This window comes from Ambystoma mexicanum, chromosome 1q (genome assembly GCF_040938575.1).
Source record: "Ambystoma mexicanum isolate Mex_15411 chromosome 1q, UKY_AmexF1_1, whole genome shotgun sequence".
In the NCBI taxonomy this organism is placed as follows: domain Eukaryota; kingdom Metazoa; phylum Chordata; class Amphibia; order Caudata; family Ambystomatidae; genus Ambystoma; species Ambystoma mexicanum.
Window position 1 is genome coordinate 173,225,352 of NC_090922.1, and position 24,376 is coordinate 173,249,727.

Consider the following 24,376-nt stretch of genomic DNA (forward strand, 5'->3'; position numbering starts at 1 on the left):
TCCCTGTGTCACTGCACTGAGGGTGCTGTGTAACACACATGAAAGGATGATGCCTATGGAGCTATCTAAAACTACATAATCAGAGAACACAAATGTAAAACACACATAAAAATACATGAGAGTGGGGAAAAAAGGCTCACACTCTTTCCAGGTAAAAAAATCAAGTCCTCAAAATCCAGCAAAGTTGCTGGGGGTCTCTAAGGTGAAGCGATTTAGCACATTTCTGAGAATTCTCCCTAACACCATGCTATCCAGAGTCAGTTCCCCTTGGTGCGGTTCTGGGGGTACCTGGAGGCATATTCTAGGCATTGGGTGTTCTCCAGAGTTGCAAACAAGTCGATCTCTGGGAAGACCCATAGTGCGAAAACAGTGGAGACGATGTCTTCGTGTAGCCGCCATTCGTATTCTAAGGGCAGTGGGAAGTCTCTGCTGAGCACGTCCGCCAGAAGATTGGAGTTCCCATGGAACGTGTTGGGACAACAGGCACATCTTGTGTTTGATAGCACATATCCAAATGTTCTGGGACAGCTTGGATAGCCCTGGAGAGCGAGTGCCCCCTTGTTTGTTCAGGAAATACATGGCCATTGTGTTGACTGTTAGGACCAGGACTGTTTTCCCGTGTAACTGTGTCTGAAAGGCTTTTAGTGCTTTGAATACTGCTAATAGCTCCAACAGATGTATGTGGTTGGACGCTACATCTGGGGACCACACTCTGTGCGCTGTCTGCTGAAGCAGGTGAGCCCCCCACCCTGTGAGAGATGCGTTGGTTGTGAGTGTGGCTTCTACTGCAGGGGTGGTGAAGGTCTTCCCCTTCTAGAGGTTGTCCCTCGACCATCACTGCATAGAGAGAACGATGGCTGGCGAGACAACTACCAGATCTTTCCATTGTCCGCTGGCCTGGCACCACTGGCTGTTGAGACACTCTTGCATGGGACGCATGTGCAGACGCACGTGCGGAACTAAGTAAATACAGGACGCCATCATCCCTAGCAGCCGCATGACCCTGCGTACTGTCCCTTCCCGACTGGCTACATACTGAGGGACCTGAAACAGCATGTTTTGGACCCTCTCCGAGGGGAAGACTAGGCTGTCCCTTGTTCGAATTAGAGCCCTTAGAAACTCTTTGACTCCACTGGGGTCTAAGCTGGATTTTTTTTCATTGATGGAGAAACCCAGACTGAATAAGAGGTTTATTGTCTTCTGAGTGTTCAATAGGCATGTTTCGTAGGATTCCCCTGTTATGAGCCAGTCATCGAGGTAAGGGTAAACCGGTGCGGATTGTCTGCGCAGGTGAGCTGCTGCCACTGCCAGTACCTTCGTAAACACCCTTGGTGCTGAGGCAATGCCGAAGTGGAGTACTTTGAACTGATAGTGCTTGTCCTCTCATGAACCCAAGGTATTTTCTGTGTGCCGGCAACATTGAAATATGAAAGTATGCATCTTTCATGTCCAATGTTGCCATGTAATCTCCCTGTTTCAACAGCGGTATTACGTCTTGTAAGGTGACCATATGAAACTTCTGGGGTTTGACAAATTTGTTCGGTGGGCGCAAGTCTAGCACAGGACGCATGGTGAGATCCTTTTTGGGTACAAGGAAGTACACTGAATAAATACCCTTGTTTACCTGTAGAATCAGGACGACTTCTATGGCGCCCTTTTCTTGAAGGATCTGCACCTCTTGCAGAAGGATGCGCAGGTGTTCTGGAGTCAGACGTCATGATTTTGGTGGGCTGAACCGAGGTGGTCGGCAAAATTATATGCAGTACCTGTGGGCCACGGTCTTGAGTACCCACTGGTCTGTCGTTATCCCCTCCCATGCTTGAAGGAAAGATGTTAAAACCCCCCCGACCTGGGTGGCATGGGAAGGGACTCTGATCCGATGGTAATTTCTGACCTGAGGCCGGTGAGCCTCTGGGGGTGGAGCCACAGCCTCCACCCTTTCAATGCTGCTGTTCTCTAGGTGGATAGGTGGTGGTGGCATTAGATCCTTGTGCTGAGTTCTAGTTATTTCCAGAACTGTACTGGTTCTCTGAGGGGAGCGGGATTGCCCACGAGAGGACCGGCGGGAGCCACCCCCTCTCTGTTGAGAAGGTTTCTGGGTAATCTGCTGAAGGTACTGGAGTGTCTCATGTTCTTCCTTGGCTGTTTCCAGTGCGTCGTCAACTGCTTTGCCAAACAAGTTGGTTTCTTCAACGGGCTGGTTTATCAAGGCAGCCTGGGTTTCCGGTTTAAACCCGGAGTTCCTCAGCCAGGCATGTCTCTTGAGCAAGGTGCCTTGTACCAAGGTTCTTCCCGCTGTTTCAGCAGCATCTAAAGTGTTCTTAAAACACATTTTGATTCACCTGCTTACCTTCTGATACGATGGTGAGCAACTTAGCCTGCAAGGGTTCTGGTACTTCTTGAAGGCCTTTTTGCAGCAGGTTCCACTGGACATCTGCATAACTAGCCAATCAGGTGGTATTATTGGCTATTCGGGTGGAAAATGCAGCAGCAGTTGTGACCCTCTTTGCCAATGCATACAGCCTCTTGGACTCCTTATCGGGCAGTGCCTCTCCTGTAGACAAGGGTCCACCCGCCCGTTTTCTAGTCATGGTAACCACTAAAGAATCTGGAGTGGCAAGGCCCTTAATGTAGACAGGGTCAGCAGGAGAAGGTCGGAACAATTTCTCCACCCTGGGGTTCACTGCTCTCGTTTGAGCTAGTGTCAACAATGAGGGTGCCAATCTTCTCTTGATAAGAGTTTAACAAAGGAATAGCCTGGCTGGCAGGAGGCTTTTCTTTGAGAATGTCCTCCACAAAATCATATTCCGGCACAGCTTCTTGTGTGGCGATCTGAAAATGTTCAGCCGCCTTCTTCAAAATGGCGTTAAACGCCATTTGATCGTCCACAGGGGAGGCCTGGCGGGCTAGAGTGGAGGGGGGTGAATCCATGCACAGGTCATCGGGGTTCGGTGTAGTAACAGGAAATGGCTAAGGTTGAGCCTCAACCTGGCGGCCATCATCCCAATTGTCCATAGGATCTGCCAGGTCATCCATATTGTAATCGTCCCCGAAAGGGGTATCATCTTGCACGTGTCCACCTGGACCTTGTCAACAGTGAGGTTGTAGGTATAATCCTTATGAGGATCGTCAAAGGTCTGTGGAACCTTGGCCATGGGTGTAAAGGGAAGGTCCTCCCTTGGCCTTTTGGGAACAAGCTTCTCAGAATAAGTGACTTCTCTAGTTTGTCCATGCACCCCTCAAACCTCTCCCTGGTCCATGGGGATGAAGGGTTCATTTTCCTCTCTGGGACGTCAGGATTTATCCCCTAGCATGCTAGATAGGGGCACAGGACTCTCAGAATAGCCCTTGCGGGGTTCTGAAGGCTGTGGCGCGTCCTTAGGCCATTCCGTGTGTCTCGGCGTACCAGTCGGTCGTTCCGCTTGTTTCGCTGTGTCTGTCGACCTTTCTTTCTGACTAACCGCCGAAGTGATCCTAGGGGAGATGTGCCGGGCAAGCCGGAGGCTGCGCGGTGGATTTCGGTGCCACCGGGGCCTTAAGCGGCGTCTGCGCATCCTCCTGGAGCGTCTCGACCGCTGCAGAAGTTTTAGTGCTAGCGCCCTTTGTCTTAGAATGCCCAGTCGCAGGCCGCTGCTGCGGTTGCGGGGATCGCTGCCCATCATCAAGATCAGCAGATCCCGTCGAAGTTTGACCGGTCCGTTGGCATGCTACAACTGATGCCAAAGCAGAACCTTGGGTTGTTTGGTGTATACAACTTGTGCGTCCTTGTCGCAGGGTATTTTCCCCATAGCATGACTCACGTCGTGCCTGGCGGGGTCGACGACGGACGCTGCGGATCGAGAGCTCTCCGCCGCTATGTCAATGGCTTCCGATACAGAGGCCTGGTCATCGCTAGTCCCTCCCTCCACCATCACTTTCAGCTGCGGCAGGAGAAGAACTTCGGCCTGCGACATGCCATAGGCCGCCCACTGCTTTAAGCTGCACTCCTTGATTGTCTTTGGACGCAGGAGTTTACAAGCTGCTTCGTTGTGGTTGAGAGGAAGACCGTTGTTGCAAAGATAGTGCTCGTATATCCACAGGTATTTGGCCCTACACGAGGGGCAAAACCTAAATGGAGTCTTGTCCATAGCACAAGACAGGTACAGCGATGACAAAACCCAGGGAACAAAGGGTGACAGAGGAAAGGCATACTTGAAAGAATATAGCCACCACGACCCCCCTCTCCCTACTGTAAGGACCGGCCAGAGGGCCCGGCCATGTGGACGTCAGCGCCGCCGGATAAACAGGCCTTTGAAATTCCGCAGCAGCCATCTGCGATGCACAGGATTCAATCGTCAAAGTGATTGAAGGGAATAAACAACCAAAGTTGATAATTATAACAATAACGCAATCTCTTTTTCAAGAGTTCCGCTTTAGGGCGACTAGTAATCTGGGCGGAAAAAACAATCTGAGGGACCTCGACACACGAGAGATTTTGGGTACACTACACGTCACATTAGGGATAGTGTTACAGCCACGCCCATGTCGACGTCCCCTTTCGATGCTCGACAGACCAAATGCAATACTCTGCGGTTACCACTGGATGTCAGACTATATGCACAGCATGTGATTCTAAGCAGATTAACAAACATCAGAAATACTATTCTTGGGGAATAAGACCAGGTCAGATATACTTTTAGAATACCATCAGTATTTCAAGGGTAGTTGTCCCAGTCAGTCATGCAGTGACACTCAGTTATGAAATCACATAATACCTCAACCCTGTTACAAGTATATACCTTGCAACATTACTTTTTACAACTCAGTCTAGAGCTAGTATAACTACTCATACTTTCTGGAGGCGCCACAAGCTACTCAATGTTAAGAATGAACACTCAATAACTATTTTAGAATGCACTAAGCGAAGCATGTAAAGCAAAACCCATTTACACTTTAAGACACAATATATTTCAAGGTATGCATTTGACCTAGCGGCACATAATTATCTTCTATCCAATAGCTAGTTATACCCAGTATACTTAAGAAGTGCACAATACTAAGGTACTAAGGTACTAAGGCAAGTAAGAACTTTATGAAACTATTTTAGAATAGCACCAAAGCAATTCAGGGAAGCACAACCCAGGATTACAGCAAGTATTCAAGGCCTGTATAGTGCTTAAAGGAGCCCCCAGCTACATAAAAGGTAGAAATAAACCCTAACACTGTTTTAGAATCTGTATGAGGCAGACCAGGGAAAGCAAAACCCAATGGTACACTTTAAAACAGACACCGTATTTCAAGGTAGGTAAACCCTATTTGTAAGCTTTTAATTCATTCAGTTACGCAATGATAAAACAGCGCCAACCCTTATTAATTTTTAAAAGGGGGATACTCCATTCAAAGTTAGTAAAGCAACTTATACACATTTTGAGGGGCAGAATACAACTCAAAAGGTAAGCATAAACTTAATGACACTTTGTAACTTCTTTCACGTAGATACAGTTACCACACTAACTTCTTTAGCAAGTAACTACCTTTACACTTGTTATACTTTTAAAGCAGAATTCTTTTCTTATCCAGTCCGTCGCTAGTCTATTGCATGAGTTCTCTCAGAGGCAGAAGAGGGACCCTAGTGCTCTAGGTGCCAGCTGTAGGTGGGTTGAGATAGGGTTCAGTTGCAGGAAAGTCAAAGTTCCATAGGAGATCTTCTTAAACAAGTATTCACTTTCAGAGTAAGTGGAAGTGTTCAAGGACTTCAAAGAAGGCCCTCTATATGTGTCTGAGCAAGTGGTATGGACAAACTCCCAACCACACGAATCACCTAATTAGTCCCACAGGATGCACATCAGACTTCAGGTAAGTATTACCCAAGCCCACACAGTACCTTAGGAGAAAAGAAGAGCTTCGGAGTGGATACCTTCAGGGTGCAGCAGCAGAACCCAGTCCCTGGATTCTTGGTCTGAAGACGAAAGAACTGAACACTGGATGGGAACTTGCAGCAGCAGCTGTCGCCAGAGGAGGCTTTCAGCAAAGGCTTCTTCACAGATTCTCGCAGCTTTGTGGATTAGGCACCTTTTATCAGCAGTCAGATGAATAACGAATATTGCTGGTCAGATTCTCTTCACTAAGCTGGTCTTGCACTCTGGTGAGGGGGACTTCAAGGATTCAAACTGTGTCTCTGGTGATCGAGCAGGTGTTCATAGAGTCAGACGAATTCGGACTTCGGAAGACCAAGCACCGCGCTAAAGGACCCAGGGTTGGTGGTTTGCAGCCCAGCAAGGTCGCAGCACGTCGTGGGATGGCTCAAATTGTAGGTCTTCTTGGGACTCCTGGATCTCAGCCGCCTCTGGGTAGGAGCAGTCGCAGCTGGGAACCCCAGTTCGATTGGAAGGAAGGGTTGCATCAGGCTCCAGTTACACAGCAGGCTCTCCAGTCGCTGGAAATCGCGAAATCGCTACAGACGTCCCTTCATCATCTTCTTTGGTTTCAGCTCCAGTGGTTGACTTGTCAGCAGCTTCCAGGTTCGGAGTATTTATCAGGAACTACAGCACAACTTCTGCAATCTGTCCCTGCAGTTTACAGAAAGGGGCTGTCTGGCTGGCCAATCAGGACAGCCAGCTCCCACCCCCCATGGAGAGCGGGTTCTTTTCAGGAAAGGTCAAAGACAAAGGACTGCAGAGTTTTGGACTCCTCCCTCGCTTCCTGCGTTCTCAGACACACTGTAGCCCGAGCAGGGAATACTAAGGATTCCCACAAAAGACAAAACTACCACAGAGGTCGATCCCGCCTAGAATGGCAGGAGAAGACCTCGGAAACAACGAGGATCCTTAAAAATGGCAATTTCTAGCGTGGTTGTCCTTTGTTAGCCCTTCTTCTACCATTCTGGGTGCGGGAGGTCTGAAGCGGGAACCCATGGGTGTCTCCGCCTAGGCTCAAGTGTGTCTGCAAGGAAAGAAAGCAGTGGGGGAGTGTCGCACTCTCCTCTCTTTGTCTGCTGATGTGCCTGAATTTATTTATTTATTTGCATTTTTAAAGCGCACAACTGCCCTCGGGCATCGTGGCGCTGTTAAAAAGAAAACTTACTTGGCATAGGTGTAATATCAGGAAAACTGTGGGAGCTTGGTTACAAACATTGCTCATGTTCCAAGGTTACACGAGAACAGTGAGCATAGGTACAATTTGTTGGCACAGGTAAATGATTGGTCACAGACATTCACATTTACAGTAGCATTTTAGGTACATATTTAGTTGAATAAGATCGTTTTCAGTGCCTTTCTGAAGGCCATGAGGAATGCTTCAGATCTCAGTTTAGGTGGTAGTGAGTACCAGGATTTTGGTGCTAGAACTTCTAAACTCGAGCCGCCGGCTTTAGCTCTGTTGAAGTTAGGGACAGAGTTGGTTTGTGTACAGATCCCTTTTGGGTCTGAGTGTCTTCATTATTGTATTCGAATGGAACCAGTTCCTACTGGGGGGGCTGGCTGTCCTGACTGAAGAGGAAAGAATGGGAATTCTGAATAAAAGGCAAGGTTCCTGGGGCAGAAGGCAAGTCGACCACTGGTACAGAATATCCGAAGCTGAGGACGACCAGAGATGCCTGCAGACCCTTCCAGTAACCGTGAAGCAACACTGCTGTCCTGACCCTGTTTTCTTATCGACAGAGATGCTCCATAGAAGAAGTCCAACTGCAGATCGAGCCATCCCCCCCAAGGTGCTGTGACCTTCCAGGGCTGCAAACTGCAAATACCAGGGACCTCCAACCCATTTGCAGTGCAGCGTCTTTGTCGGGACGGGTCCGCCCAGAACTAACTCCAGTTGGACCTCCGGAGGCACGATCCCACTCATCCAAGTCCCCTCACCAGAGTGCAGGACTGCAGAGCAGAATCGCGTAAGATGGACCGGGCAATAACTGTCTATTGTTGGAGCCGATGAGAAGGCGCCTAAACCGCTGACCGACTTGGGGGACTGAAGAAATCCTTGCTGAGGGTCCTCTCTCGCAATTCCTGCCACGACATCACATTCAGAGTCCTTTCTTTCATCACCAGACTTAGGAATCAGGAGACTGGGTCCGTTGCTGCTGCACAGGAGAGAATCCAGTTGGGTTTTCATCATCCACCATAAGGTACTGTGGGGCTCATGGTAGAACTTACCTTAAGCCGAATAGTTGCTCCAGTGTGATTGGAGTGCGTTACAAGGTGTTTGGGTGTCCACCCATACCGCTGGCCCAGGCTTAACAGCTTGTGCTCTCTCAGCGAGTCCTTTACAGGGTCCCCCTAACTTGTGTTATCTTGCTAAAGCATTTGATTTAAGTGACTTAAGTATCACTTTGCCTTTTCTGTTGCTGCATAACATTTTTGTTTCACTCGTACACTGACTTTGATGAACTCTTGGATAGTTAGGGATTGGACTGTCAAAGCATTAGAAGCCTTGAAAAGTGTTACTGTAAAGTAAACTACTGCGGACGTGATGAATAAGACATGCATTACTTAACGTAATAGCATTTCTTATGATTGTATCTGCTTAGATTCACATGCTGTTCATATAGTCCGACATCCAGTGTTAATCCCGGCGTGTTGCACCTTGTCTTTCAAGGATCGTGAGGGGACACCGACATGGGTGTGCCTGTAGCACTATGCCCAACGTAACGTGACGTGTAGTGTACCCAAAATCCCTCACGCATCTAAGTCCCTCCGATTGTATTTTTTCTGCTGTGAGGGAGCCTTATGACTATTGTGAGTGAGTACAAAGAGAGAGAAAAGAAGTAGTAAGATGTCTATGTTCCTTCCATCCGAGTGGGGAGGAAGGGTGGGCATTTTCCAAGGGTAAAAGTATAAAAGAAAGAGTAAAAGAATGAGCGAGTGGGGAAAAAGATTCCTGCTCACTCAGGAGACAGACCAAAAATCCAGAAGTCCTCCAAAAAGTGCTAGCGGTCTCACAGGTGAAAGGAATTTGGCATAGAAATTAAAAATCTCCCCAACACCAGGTAGGGAACAGAACCCTACAACCACAGACGGACAAAATAGAGGCCATCCACCATCTGACTTTTCCTACACCACATACAGGCATGGGGTTTTGTGGGCTGGAGATTCATCCCCCACCTCGCCACACTAACAGCTCCCCTGACTGATCTGCTGTAGGCGGCATCCTCAGGCCCTCCCTCTGAGCAGGCGGCATGGGCTCGGTTGGCCTCCGAACGCCAGAAAAACTCTACACATCCCATTCTCCACTGTCACGACTTTTCTGAACAGTTCCTTCTACATGCAGATGCATATGGAACAGGACTTGGGGCCGTGCCGTTTCGAGGTACTGGCGAATCAGAGACCGGTGTTCAACAGCCGAAAAGAGGCACAGTACACTACCATTGAAAATGAATGTTTAGCAGTCAGATGGGCCATTGAATCCCTATGCTACTATCTCTTGGGGCGGCATTTCACGTTGGTGACGGATAGCGACCCTTTGGTCTGGTTGGCACACCATAAAGATTCCCATCTGCGGGCCCAGCGCTGGTTCCTGTCCCTACAACCCTTCTCCTCCACTCCCATCCACCTCCCCGGAAGCTGCCTATCTCAAACTGTGTCCAGACGTTCAGAGCAGCTAGCCCGTGGGTTATCCAGCCTCCCCTCTGGGGCTGAGATAAAGGGCCCTCAGGCCTCAGCCAGGGAGCTCTGGGAAGGAAGAGAGATCGACCAAGCATCCCTGTTCCGCGCTCATCAGGGGGTTGGGAGCCAATAGCCACAAACCATCAGAGGTGCCCAGGAGGAAGAGAAGGGGGTCCCATAGCTGGAGATATCAAAGCCTGTGTTCCTTGTCTTCCCCAGCCAGTCATGGAAGAAGGTGTTTTGTAAGAGCAGGAGTTTGTCTGGGCCAATTAAGAAGAGAAGGACGACGGAGGAGAACTAAACAGGCCTCACGGGAGAAGAGAACAGGAAGGGAGGACCAACTGAACGATAAGGACAGAAAGGTTGTTGAACGCTAGCCAAGTAGTCTGTGCAGATTGTGGCCAGAGTGTCACAGTTCGTTAGGGTTAGTTTTGGACAGCAGACTTGTCCCTTTTGGACATTCACTGAGGACTGACAAGCACCTTAGTTAGTAAAGTAGGCAACACAGGTTATATGTGATTTTACTCAACGAAAATTCAGAGTGGTATATTTCATTGCAACCAGAATACTGAAAAACACCATTTTATGAGGCAGTGCCCACCCCCACAAGCACCCTGATTTTCTACCCTTAGAACACCACCCGAAGCCCATCCCGACACATTTTAAGCCCTTAACCTGTTAGGGAGAATTTTCATTTCTGTGCTAAAATCCTCCCACCTTAGAGACCCCCCAGCCCTTTTGCTGGACTTAAGGCATTTTAATTTTAACTCCCAAGTGAGTGAGACCTTTATTCACTCATGTGTTTTTCCCGGATTTAGATTTTATGTTTTCACTGTTTTTGGAGTATGACAAAATCCATAGGCATCTGCTTTTTGTATGGTGACACAGAGAACCTTCAGTGGAGTGTCACTGAGAAATCACTGTGCGTTGCGACATGTTTGAGCCCTTTGTTTGTCTTGCCTTTGGCAGGATTCAGCCTTGAAGCCCACCCCTGGATCCAGTGTGTCTGGAAGAACAGGATGGGAGGGTCCCGAAACTCACCTGTCCTTGGTCTCTAGGAATGCCTGAATGAAACTAGGCCACCCTGCTGTGTGATTGACAGCCTAGGCTGTGCATGAATGGGAGAAACCTGCTTAAAAGAAGAGGGTTTTGGGACTACAGGCAGGGTCGACCACTGGAACAACATCCAAAGAAGAAACCGTGAACGAAGCTTGCGGCAACCTCCTGGGCCTTGAATTGCCCCGTGAAGCCCTGCTGCTGTACCGACCTCCTTTTTCACCTTGAAAGAGAAGCGACTTCTCCCCTTGGGTTAGTGGGACTAACTAGCCCCGAGACAAACACCACTTGGCGCCTTTCCTGACTTGCAGTGCCTCTACGTTGCTGCAGAAACCCAATATCTGGGGTCGAGGGACCATAATCGAGTGCAACGTCTGCCGCAGAATGAATTTGGCTAAAAGCTCCAGGAGCCTCCTAAGGACCCTCAAGAAGCAGGACATCCAGAGTCCCCTCACCAGAGTGCATGGCCGAGGGAGCACGGAGAGTCCAACCGGTGTCTCAGTATCGGTGCAGTTTGCTAAGCGCTGAAACCGCTAAGTGCCGCTGAAACAAAAAGAGCCTGTAGCTGCTGACGACCTTCCCAGAGTACTGCCAAAGGAGCCCTCCAGACATCCTCCCTCTTTTCCCCACGACTGAGGCTCAGGAACCAGGGTCTGCTTGGCTGTTTCAAGACAGAATCCAGCTGGACCACCTTTTCTTCTAACCAGATGTACTGTTTATGCTTGGGGGTACTTACCTTGTTGCCTTAAGTCGGGCTGTCACACTTGAGACTTGCACCTACTTACTTTCTGAGTTGATTTCGGCTCCCTTTTCACAGGCTTATCAGCTTGTGGCCCTACAAATTATTTTTCTGAATGCTCCAACTTTGAGCAAAACTTTTATCCAATCGGTGCATCAGATCCATAGACTGTTCAAATGATTTTGGGTGCCCTGGCTCCCTAAAGGCACTCTTCTTAATCCATTGACTTCGATATCACTTGTCCCTCATAAGTTGTGGCTTGTTAAACATGGTTACTCCTGGTAAAGGCTTATCTAGACTTCTTTGGAGGATGCAGTTGTCCTTATATTCTGAAAATCTGTTTTAACCTTTTTGCTTCCCTTAACCTTTCCTTTCTACAACTCAGAATCTGTAAGTATACTAGTGTAAGATATACATGCAAATACTATCCTTGTGATTGAAGTCACCTCCCGGTGTAGGAGAAGTGTATGAAGCATATCTAAAGATTATTCACTGGCTTGTTTGATTCTGAAAAGTAATTTCAAAGTTTATTCGTATTATTACAATCTTTTACCTTTCTGAAGTATGCTTATTTAAAACTGATGTTTTAAAAATAAATATTTATAACTGAAACCTTGAGTTTAAGTGTTACTTAGCTACAGATTTCATTTGTATAGCCCTACAGTTCACATTGACCCCTCTTGAGATAGGCCTGGCTGCTCAGTTACACAACCAAATTGTGTAGTACAGACCTATACCAAAAGGTGGGTTACCCAATACCAACCTGATAAGTCTTGTGTATTCTCAGACAGTGTGACTGCACCAATTCCTACCTAACATACCCCACAACCTTTTATATATTTAATATTTTCTGTGTTTTTCAGCATTATGGTCTTTTGTGCAATGTACCACTCTGAATTATTTTCGGTAAATTGACGGGGTACCGGAACACACCATAGGGAAAGGGAAAGATGGGCCTTATTCTTATTGTTTAATAAAGATCTGGTGAAAATGTCCTCTGAGTGTCTGCGTTATCCTTCTGACCCACCACAATTGTCTATGAGCAGTGTCGACAAACTAGCACCAAAAACTTAAACCTATTGTTTATACTGAAGCGTACAATGCTTTTCTTGTGCATACACTTTTTTCCCCTCTGCACAGGAGTGCTTTTGATAGGTACTGTGGCAGATCTTGAAGTCTTGGACTGGCTGGTTGATGAGCTCTCCATATAAATCACATTTCAAAGATTTGTTTTTTTGTCCATATGTTTGGGGGGGGGAGAGGAAGTGATGCAAGATGCATCTTTTACATTGCTTTGTAAATAATTGCAGTAGTTGGGAAGGGAATATTCTGTTAAAAACTCCACGGATATGGTACCTCACCAAGTATGCCGCTCACAAAGTGGCTTACCTGTTAGTTGCGCACATGGAAAATAATGCACGAAAGCCAACCATTTCTGCACTAAAGAGAAATATAATTAGAGCGAACATTGTTCGGAGATGGGTCTATTTGGATACGACACCCAAGATACATAGCCATTCGGCAAGCACCTAAGAAGAACCTTCCCATACGAAGTTGTATAAAACAAGCAGGGATGTGTCAGCTAGAGAGGAAGTGCATTCACCCTTCATGCAAAGGAACACAGAGTAGCTGAAACCTGTCTGTGCTAACGCAGAACCATGCAAGTGACTAACAATTTAAGGCTTCCTAGAGAAGGTCAATAGAGACCATTATATCAGTTGGAACACTTGTCCAGGAGCAGCATGTATCAGTAGACCCCAAGTGGAGGGTGGGCGGAGTGAGGTTGTGCCCATTGGTTAACGCAAGCAATTATTGGACCTAGTGGACATTTTTCGACAGGCTGTAAAGCTTACCACCACCAACCCTGGGAAGTGTGAAGAAACCGGGCCTTTGGGAGAAGAGTGACTACACAATAACTACCTGATAAGAACTGTGTGTGCGTTAGGAGAATTTTCCTAAAGTCCACTTGAGGCAAGACTCTATAAAACTATCCCTTGGCATACAGGTCCCCAACTCTTACTATAAGTCTGTACTGCCCAAAGGATCTTGGTAGAATGGCAGAGCAGTCAGGCTTATCATAGGAGGAAGACGTGAGCTGTAGGTAAGAACACTGAACCCAGTAAAAATAATAGTCCAAAGAAACTCTTACACAGTAAATGTTATATTAAAAATATACATTTATTCTTATTTACCAAAGAAGGTAGATAAATATTTATTTCACTGAACCAACACACAGGAATTCTTAACAATACGTTTCAAAGACGATCACTTCAATAGTAGTTTTTACAGCGTTTGACACTAATGACAGTTCGATCCTATTATAGGTACTACCACGCACTCACATGGGTTTACAGATGAACCAGCAATTGTATTTAGTTAGCAAAACCACATCAGATACAGTCTTTAGGAAGGAAAACGGTTGGTTATAAATGGAGTAGCAAATCGTATAGTGACACTTATTCTGAGCTTCTAACCCTTTTCAAGTCCAATCGCTAACTATACTCTTCTGTGCAGCAGCGATGGACCTGATCTCCAGATTTCTTGGTCTGGTGACGAAAGGACAGACTCAGAAGGTGATGTCAAGTAGCAGATGTGAGAGAGGACCCTCAGCAAGGATTTCTTCAGTCTGCGGTTTTGATGCCTTTATTAGCTCCAAAGGATGGTTACGGCCCGGTTGATCTTCGAATCTAAAGTCCTGCACTCTGGTGAGGGGACTTAGATGAGTGGGATCGTGCCTGGGGAGGTCCAACTGGAGCTCACCAAAGTTCAGGACAGATTTGTCCATGCCAAGACGTTGCACTGCAAATGGGTCAAAGGTCTCCTGGTATTTGCGGTCTGCGGCTCTGGGAAGTCACAGCACCTCGGTAGATCGTTCTATTTGTAGTTCGTCTTGAGGCTTGTTGGTCCCACCAGCCAAAGGGAAGGCATCATCCTCTTAGGGGCTCCTCTGTAGAGTAGGACACAGGGTCACAAAGCAAACATCGCATCACAGTTACTGAAAGGGTCTGCGGGCGTCTCTGGCCGTCTTCAGCTTTGATATGATATATATGATATGATATGGCATTTATAACGTGCCTATACACAAGTGTTGCAAGGCGCGACAAGGCAGGGAGGGGGGACATAGGGAAGACAGACCAAGATCTTACTAGGTCAGGTGTCATTCAGATCACGCAAGTGCATGGGAAGGGGGAAGGGAAAGTGCAAGGGGCAAGGGAGAGGGGAACGTGCAGTATATGGGATAGTGGAATAATAAGATAAATAAAGGGCCAGCTGGTGGCAAGTGCACAGTAAGTGCAGAACAAGTGCTGGGAGGGGGGCTGTAGGGATACAGAGACAGTCCCACAGTGCAGGGGTTGCCAGGGAGGAAGTGGCTGGGCCAGGGACCGAGATCAGTGAGAGTGGCCCAGTGCAGTTTCAATCAGGAATTTAGTAGGGGAGAGAGGGCGAGAAAGCAGAAGCAAAGAGGAAGGTTTTGAGGTGTTTCTGGAACTAGTTCTCCTCAAGTTTCAGGGAGGCAGGAAGGCTGTTCTAGAAGGAGGCCCCTGCCGCGGAGAGAGATCTACCCCCAACTCGTTGCTTAGAGAAGCGGCTGACCCTGAGGGAGTTGGAGGCGGATGAGCGAAGAGCTCGAGAAGGAAGATATTTAGGAAGGGAGAGTTGAAGGTATTTCGGCCAATGCAGAGGGTTTTGAACTTAATCCTCCCAGCCACAGGGAGCCAGTGAAGAGATTTCAGTCCTGGCGAGATACAGTCCCTGGGCTTGAGGCCAAGGACAAGTCTTGCAGTCCTGTTCTGGATGAGTTGCAGAGGGCGGAGAGTAGAGGCAGGCAGATTTAGATAGAGGCTGTTACAGTAGTCCAGCTTAGAGAGAACCAGGGCTCTGGAGACAGTGAGCTTCTGGGGGAAGGAAAGGAAGAATACCTCTAAGGAGGTGCAGCTGGTAGTGTGACTTCTTAGAGACGTCAGAAATGTGAGGAGAGAAGCAGAGTGTGAAGTCGAAGATGACCGCAAGTTTTTTTGCCTTGCAGGTAGGAGCGGGAAGAGGGCCTAGAGAGACCGGCCAAAGAGCTGCAGGGAAGGAGGGAGTGGGTGTGCCGATGAGTAGAATCTCCGTATTACTGGCTTTAAGGCAGAGGTCATTGGCGGCACACTATTCCTGGATAGCAGACATACAGTCAAAGATGAGGGAAGGAGAGGAGGAGGCCGAGGGTAGCCTGAAAATGAGCTGGGTATCATCCGCATAGCACTGACAGTTGGGGCAGAGAGCGGCGATGCCGTGGGCAAGGAGTGCCAGATATTGGTTGAACAGCCAGGGAGAGAGGTTAGATCCCTGGGGGACACCACATGTAGAGAAAAAGATGTCAGAGAGGAAGGACCCAAGTTGGACCTGGGAGGGTCGATTGGAGAGGAAAGAAGTCAGCCACGCCAGAGCCTGACCAGTGATACCCAGGTTATCAAGGAGACGTTGAGCAGGATGGCATGGTTGACAGTGTCAAAGGCAGAAGAGAAATCAAGCAAGATGAGAACACATGGAGTGTTAGAGTCAAGGTTGGAGATCAGGTCTTCACGGATGTTCAGGAGAGCAGTTTCCGTGCTTCTGGCAGCTCTGAAGCCAGACTGATGGTCATGAAGTCAACCCACAGATTCAGTGTGGAGATTAAGCTGGGAGATGGCCAGTTTCTCCAGGAGCTTGCCCAGAAAGGGAGTGATGGAGATTGGGAGATAGTTAGCTGGGCAGGAGGGGTCGGAAGAGGGTTTTTTAAGAAGAGGGTGCACAAGGGAGTGCTTAAGGGGGGGATGGGAAGACTCCAGTGGCAAAGGAGTGATTGCAGAAGTCAAACAGGGCAGGAGCCAGGGAGTCGATGTGGTCCTTGATAGTTTTGGAGGAACAGGGGTGAACCTGTTTTGACGAGACCTTCCTAGATCGGACTTGTCTGGAAACCTCGTCAGCAGAGAAAAGGGGAAAGCCAGAGAAGGAGGGGGGGCGGCTGCAGAAGAGCCAGAGGAAGAGCAGGGAATAGGGGGAGGGAGGCAGTAGGAGGAGAGTGAGGACAGGATGTCTTGAGTTTTTTAAATGAAGTGAGAAGCCTGTGCCGCGCAGAGGGCCTGGGAAGGGACAGGAGAGGTAGAGGCTGCGGCAGGATTGGCCAGTTCCTTGCAGATTTTAAAGAGTTCAACCGAGTTGTTAGATGCTGCAGAGATGCAGGCTTGGATGTGAGCTCTCTTCTTGGTGAGGACCGAGAGCCGGTATGGTCTTTGCAGCAGGCGGCAGGCCAGTTTGTCAGAGGATGAACTTGAAGCACGCCATTTCCTCTCGGCCACCCTACACTTGCGTTTTAGGGAGACGAGGTCCGATTCATACCAGGAATTACACTTGGCTTTGGGCTTCAGGCGGATTCTCATGACAGGGGCAAGGATATCAAGAGTATCAGATATAGAAGAGTGGAATGAGGAGAGGGCTGTGTCAGGGTGAGAGTCAGCCAAAGGGGGAGGAGGGGGCGAGAAGGTGGCAGCGAAAACCTCAACTGACACGCGTTTCAGGGGTCGGATGACCGAGAAGGTGGGTGGCAGTGATGGAGGAGGCTTGGCCTGAGGGGTAGGAAGGGTGAAGTGGGAGGATAGGAGAAAGTGGTCACTCCAGGAGAGAGGGGTGGAGAGAGGGGCAGAGAGGGGTCCCCTATAATACCAGAGTTCTTAATGGCCGATTGTTAATCTGGGCAGGCCCCCAACTTTGACCCAAACAACTGGTGCACCACCTTTTGTTTCCGATGGGCCTGTATACGAAATCTCTAAGAAAAAACATCTAAGAGTTAAAAGTCCAACAAACTCCATGTACTCCAACTCCCATAATCAACCAGGTACTGCGATTAAGTGCAAAGTGACAGGAGCTCGAAGTACAACATGCAGGCTAATTGTTTTTCCAAGTCTTCAGTGTGCGGGACATTTATCGATGGCAACTGCACTGTTGAATTGAGCAGTGCAGGAGAAGACGAACCCCATGTGGAGGCTCCCCAACATGAGGCATACAGACTGCTGTGGAGCAACAGAGAAGACCGCCGCGACAGGAGGAGAAGCGCTGTGTACGAGCAAGAAGGGCCATGGAGACGCTGGGAGCCACACAAGAGCTCTTGGCTGTTGGGCCACTGGACAAGACCGCATTCTCCAGTCTAGGCAGAGAAGGAACTTTTGCACACTAAAGTTGAAAGCGGGTGATGGAACCACACAACAGAGGCGCGAGCAGAGCAGAGTCGGAGATGCTGGAAAGAACCAGTAAGTCTGCCCAAAGCAGCTGGGGACCCAGGTGGGTTCCATCAAGCGCGCCAACAAGTGTTTGAATAGAATGAAGTTGCTGATACACAAAAACACCCAAAGTTTGTTTTAATGCAGTCCAGGCAAAGTACAAATTCAACACCCAATAAGAGGAATGTTTGAATGCAGATAAGGCAAACCCCAATCAAGTATAGATGCGTTAAATGCCAGTGTGGGGGTTGGTGTGATAGATATATACACACATACATATATGGGATACATTACTCACCGTAATCCTGTTGCTGATGCTTGCATCTGCTTAGATTTACATGCTGTGCATAAGCCGACATCTAGTGGAAGCTGCAGAGTATTACAGTTGTTTTCGAAACTCAAAAAGGGACATCGACAGGGCGTGCCAGTAATACTATCCCTAGTGTGACGTCCACTGTACCCATGATGCCTCACGCGGCGAGGTCCCTCAGATTGTTATTTTTCTGACATGAGGTAGCATGAGGTGTAGCGCGAGTACAGTTGTTTCTAAGCAGATACGTATCAGACAAGCTCATAAGCATCCATGCGCCTTCTCTCCGAGGGGAGGAAGGGTGGGTCGCATGTGAATCTAAACACATACAAGCATCAGAAATACGATTACGGTGAGTAATGTATCCCTTCTGAGGCTTGTGGAATCGGTTTAGATCACATGCTGTGCATAGATTAGCGAGCAGTGCAAAGAGGTGGGATGTGAGAAGGTTCATGAGCGAATAAATGTCTTAGAACCGCTTGTCCCACTTGTGTATCTGTCTTGGAATGAGTGTCAATGCAGTAGTGCCAAGTGAAAGTATGTACAGAGCTCCATGTAGCTGCCTTGCAAATGCTGTCTAAGGGGACATTTGCAATGAAAGCCAAAGTGGCTCCTGTACCGCTTGTGGAGTGAGCCCTGGGCATAAAAGGCAGTGTTTTATCTGATAGGCAATAGCACAGTTGGATACATACGACTATCCACCAAGAGATGGCATTCTTAGAAATGCAGTCACCTTCTCTGCCTGGCGCTATGGAGGCAAACCATTGATCTGTTTTTCTTAGCAGTCTGGTCTTGTCTACGTAGTAGAGGACCGATCTCCTCAATCTAGAGTGTGGAGTTTTACCTCAGCTGAGCTGTTGAGTTCCTGGAAAAAAGCCGGTGGCTCAATTTACTGGTTTACATGAAATTTGGAGATTAATTTAGGTGAGAACCTAGGGTGAGTACGTAAAACCAGCGTCTTTGTATACAACAAAGAAAGGATCCTGCACTGACAATGCTTGGATTTCACTAACCCTTCTTATGGAAGCGATAGCCACTAAGAAGGCAGTTTTATAAGTCAGGTGTTTGAGACAAGACTTGTGCATAGGCTCCAAAGGGGGTCCCATGAGCTTAGCGCGTGCCACATTGAGGTCCCAACCTGGCGGCGGGTTAGAAATTGGAGGGTGGAGTCTCTTTACTCCTTCCATAAATGCTTTGATGACCAGTACTTTCCGCCATGAGACCTTATTATGAGAGGTTGTGAAGACTGACAAGGCCGCCAGGTGGACCTTTAGGGAGTTGAATACTAACCCTGGATCTAGCAAATGGAGCATATAAGTTAGAATGTGGGATGGAGTACATTCTATGGAGTTGATCTGTTTAGTCTGGCACCAAATTACAAATCTCCTCCATTTGTCAAAGTAACAGTGCCTAGTGTTTGGTTTTCTTGATTCTTTCAAGATATCCATGCATCTCTGTGGCAGGTTGAGATGTCAGAACTATATCACCTCAGGAGCTATGCTGCAAAGTTCATTGAGTGCGGCTGCCGGTGCACGGTTAGTCCATCGTGCTGGGTGAGTAGGTTGTACTGGCACATGAGTTTGATGGGATCGCACATCGCCAGTTTGCGTAGATGTGGATACCATGGTTGTCTTGCCCACATAGGAGCAACTAGGATAAGCGTCATCGGTTCGTTGTGTATCTTTTTCACCACCTTCCTCATGAGAGGTGTTGGGGTGAAAGTGTAAGCAAATTTCCCTGACCAGTTTATCCATACAGCATTCCCCTTAGAGCCTGGCTGGGGGAACCTGGACACGAAGTCTGGGCATTGACTGTTTTCACTTGTGGGACTGTTTTCACTTGTGGCGAATAACTCTATAGTGGGGAAACCCCATTGAGAGATGGTGTTCTACGACTCCTTCGTGTAGACGCCACTCGTGTTCCTCTGGTAGGGGATCTCTGCTCAATGAGTCTGCTAGAGAGTTGAGCTCCCCTGGAACATGTTGTGATGACAGGAACATCTTCCGTTTGAGTGCCCATTTCCAAATTTGCTACGCAAGTCTGGACAGATTTGGAGAACGTGTACCCCTCTGCTTGTTGATATAAAACATCACTGTAGTGCTGTCTGTTAGGATCTGCACAGATAGGTTTGTTAAATGGGGTTCGAATGCCTGGAGGGCTTTGAATACTGCCAGAAGCTCCAGCAGATTGATGTGGTTCTGAGCTACAGTGCAAGACCACAGACCCTGAGCTATGTGCTGAAGGTAGTGAGCCCTCCCACCCCGCCAGTGAGGCATCCGTCGTGACGACCGCCTGTACTTCTGGATCGTAGAAGGGTTTCCCCCTTTTGTTAGATTTTCTCTTGTCCACCAGCGAAGATTGTGTACAAATGTTGGCGAAACGACCACTAGATCGTCCCACTGACCACTTGCTTGAGACCACTGTTTCGCCGACCACTCCTGCATGGGTCGCAGGCGAGCGTGAGGAACCAGGTAAATGCAAGATGCCATCATGCCTATTAAATGCAGAGCTTTGTGCACCCTACTCTGGCAGCCGGCCTGATAATGTGGTATTTGCAGTAAAATGTTTTACTCTTTCCTCTGATGGAAAGACCAACCCCTCCTCTGTGTTTAAGACAGCTCCTAGGAACTGTTTTGAAGTGCTTCGCACTAGGCTTGACTTTTTCTCGTTGAGGGAAAAGACCAATTGAAAGAGGAGGTTGATTGTTCTCTGAATGTTTTGTCTGCAAATGAGCCAGTCGTCCAGGTAAGGGTACACTGGGATTGCCTCCCTGCGCAGGTGCGCTGCCACCACCGCCAGTACCTTTGTGAATACCCTTGGAGCCAAGGCTATTCCGAAGGGCAGCACTTTGAATTGGTAGTGCTGGCTCGCTATCTTGAAACACAAGAATCTTCTGTGCGCTGGGAACATTGAAATATGAAAATGGGCATCTTTCATATCCAGTGTTGCCATGTAATCCCCCCTTTTTTAGTAGAGGGATTATCTCTTGTAGCATACTCATGCATAACTTTTGTGGCTTAACATACTTGTTTGCAGGGCATAAATCTAATACTGGGCGCATTGTTAGATCTTTCTTTGGCACAAGGCAGTAAGTTCAATAAATACCCCCGTTTACCTGGTTGGCCGGGACAACTTCGATGGCGTCCATTAATAGAAGTGTGGCTATCTCTTCGAGAAGGATACGCTGGTGTTCTTCTGAGTGGATTTTCAGTTGTGGGGGGTGGTTGTGGGGACGTTGGAGTATTTCTATACAGCATCTGCCTGCGACTGTGGACAGCACCCATCTGTCTGAGGTGATTCCCTCCCATGCGTGGGTGAAGCTGGAAATGTGTCCTCCCCTACTGGAGAAGCATGGGAGGGCACCTGAAGCGGAATGTCACTGTTTCCGAGGTGGTGTGCCACCTACAGCAGGGCCTCTTCCCCGACCACAACCTCTGCGTTGTCCTCTCGGATAGCCCTGGGTGGATTGGCCTTAGTTATTTCCCCAGGAGGAACCATGACCTTGGCTGCAGCTGGATACTCGTTGAGAGTTTTCGCCTCGAAAACGGTGAAAATTGCCATTACCCCACTGTCCGGAAGGCTTTTTGGCGAGTTGACCCAAAGATTTAAGTGTGTCATACTCGTCCTTTGCAGCTTTAAGGGCGTCTTTGACGGCCTTACCGATGAGCACATTTGGTTCAACAGGCATGTTTATTAGGGTGGCCTGCACTTCTGGTCTAAAACCTGACTGGTGCAGCCATGCATGCCTCTTAATAACCGTCCCCTGCGCAATGACTCTTCCGGCATTGTCCGCTAAGTCAAAGTTGGTCAGCTAGACACTGCCCTCCCATCTGCAGCCACCTGTGCTAGCTGGGACTTCAATGGCTCTGGGGCAGATTAAAGTAAAGCCGACACTTCTTCCCACTTGTGGCAGTTGTAAGTGGCCAAAAGTGCTGCATTGTTTGCTATTCTGGTTTGATAAGCCGCAGAGGAGGTGTCCTTTCTACCCATGGCATAAATCATTTTGCTCTCCTCATCGGGTGGAGTCTCAGAGGAAGCAAGGGGTGTGCCCTCTCTTTTTCTAGTTGTAGTCACAACTAAGGAGTCTGGCTTCAGTTGCCCTCTTATATATAATGGGTCAGAAGGTGCAGGTCTAAATAATTTCTCTACACATGGGTTTATAGCCCATGTGAGATTCAGCAGCGGGATAAACTAGGCCACTGTCTTTTTGTCCCCAAGGATTTGTTCTGCAAAGTCCTTATCCTCCTGGGCGTCAATCTGAAAGTGCTCAGCCGCATTGGCTAGTACCTCACTGAGGAGGGGTTGATTATCAATAAGAGAATCGACAACCGGAGAGTCTTGGTTAAAAGGGGAGTCTATAGAGTACATATTGGCCTCCTGGTCAGCCTCTTGGTCCTCGTCATCCCCAATAATAATAAGGGTCTGCTGTATCCTCATCATCAAATTGAGGGTCAGCTGTCTCTACCAAAGAGAGATCTTCCTGATCTGATTCTATGACAAGACCGGAGGCAAGCATTATGCTTAAACTCTAATACTGGCAATCACAGCATTTCAAAAACTTTTAAATCAAATAATATCTTTTTCCATTTTTAGTTTTTTTGTTTTTTTTTTTACAAAAAATAGAACTTAAACCAAGAAGTGCTGCACATAACACGTTTTGCTAATCTCCCTACAACTCCTAAGAGGCTCTAGGGGTCCAGTAGTCCTAGCCTCGCTCTCATCTGCCAATGAGTATGTCCTTCAAGGTATAAAACAGTCCAAACACCGGGTCCCTTCCTCTTCTTTTTTGCTGCCATACACAGCTAAGTACTTCTGAGCATTCATATGTAGCGTTAAATATCAGCATTATAATGCATAACTGGGTCTATGTATATGTCATATAGTTCTTGGAAGTATCACGCGCCCGCGTTTCTATATATTAAGCGCGTAGGAAGCAGGCGCGCGTTCATATAGTAACAGTGAATATACTTTCCATTTTTTCGTATTGTCAGAGAGGGACCCGCAAGCGTCATCGCTCGCATCAGGGTTCCATCAGGGACGGTTAGAGTTAATTGGTTACGATTTCTCGTCAGTCAGCCTGAAAACGGCTGTGCAGTTAGATGAGCATCGGTCTGAACACGCGCGCGCATGCGCAATAAGCTTTGACAGTGTTATAACGGTCACAAACTTTTCGGGCAAGTCGCAGATCTTTACCGAGCGCCGCAGGAAATTCATTTTTCAAGCGATTCTGCTTATATTAACAGACTGAAAGCAGAGAGAGTAAAAAAATCAGAAAAAAAAATAAAAATTATAATATATATCTTTTCGATCTTACTTTCCCATTGTGCTCAGAGGAGAAAGCTAAAAAGCTTCTTCTGTTGCCTAACTGCAGAGACACTTTAGCGCAGATTTCTCTTGTCAAACTACTTTCTTTATACGAAAGACAGAATGGCCTCTGACAGAGGTGAAATGTACTGGGAAGAATATGAGGAGCAAGAGCTCCCAGAGGAAGAGATCTACCTCTCTCTTAGCTTTATAGAGGTGTTAGGGGACTCCCTGGTGAAAGCGGTGGCACAGGGGGTACAACCTATTCAAGAGAGGCTGTTAGTCCTCGAAAACCTTTTGGGCACTAAAGCTGGCTTACAGAATGATCCAGGTGAGGGGACCTCCACTAACGCTATAGAGAATGCAAATAGGGGGTGTAAAGCTGCCCAGAAGTGGAAGCACTCTTCTACCTCACCCCCCCCCCCCCCGGGCTCTGTAAAGGGGATAAGAGAGAAGCCCCAGGAGGAAGCTGATACCTTCTACAGGCTGAAAAAAGCTTTTCTGTCTAAATCAGTGGTGCCCGACCTCCCACACCCGACCCTAGGGGTGCATAATATGGGGGAAGCAGTCTCAGCATCCAAGGAGTTCGACCAGGAGGAGGAGGAAGAGGACGATGAGACCATAAGCATTGCTAAAGTACCAGATGAGAAAGGTATGAGAAAAGCCAGCATAGTGGGGAGTTCCCATGAAGATGACATGTCGGACATTTTTGAGCCGCAGGCTATCAGACATCCACGATCAACGGAATGGACCCCGTCACCAAGAGTGGCAGCGTATATGTCACAGAGAATTAGGAAACCTTTAGAAAAAGAGATCAGATTCCGTCTTAGATCAAAGTGCCCAAGGCCAGAGCTCAGTGGCAAAGTATCTGAGACTCCAGACTTAGACCCAAAGATGCTCTCATTCGTATCCAAGGCAAGCAAAGACTTACGTAAGGGCACGGGCAGCGCTTGGCGATCTTGTCAAGATAAGATGCTGGACTTGACAGGTCCCATAGTGAAAATTATGGACATTGCAGAGAGGGCCAAAGATACGGGAGAACCCATAAATCCATCCATCGTAGCAGGCTGGGCACAGCGAGCCGTATGCTTGTTCGGCAATGCTAATTCCGCCATGTCAGTAGAGCGAAGGAGGTCACTGCTCCTCAAGATAG

At 48.0% G+C, this 24,376-nt stretch overlaps 1 protein-coding gene across 1 annotated transcript in view; it reads right to left on the reverse strand.

The window, feature by feature from the left end:
• MBOAT7 (membrane bound O-acyltransferase domain containing 7) overlaps nt 1–24,376 on the reverse strand; it is a 243,413-nt gene that overhangs the window by 56,517 nt on the left and 162,520 nt on the right. The window lies entirely within an intron of this gene.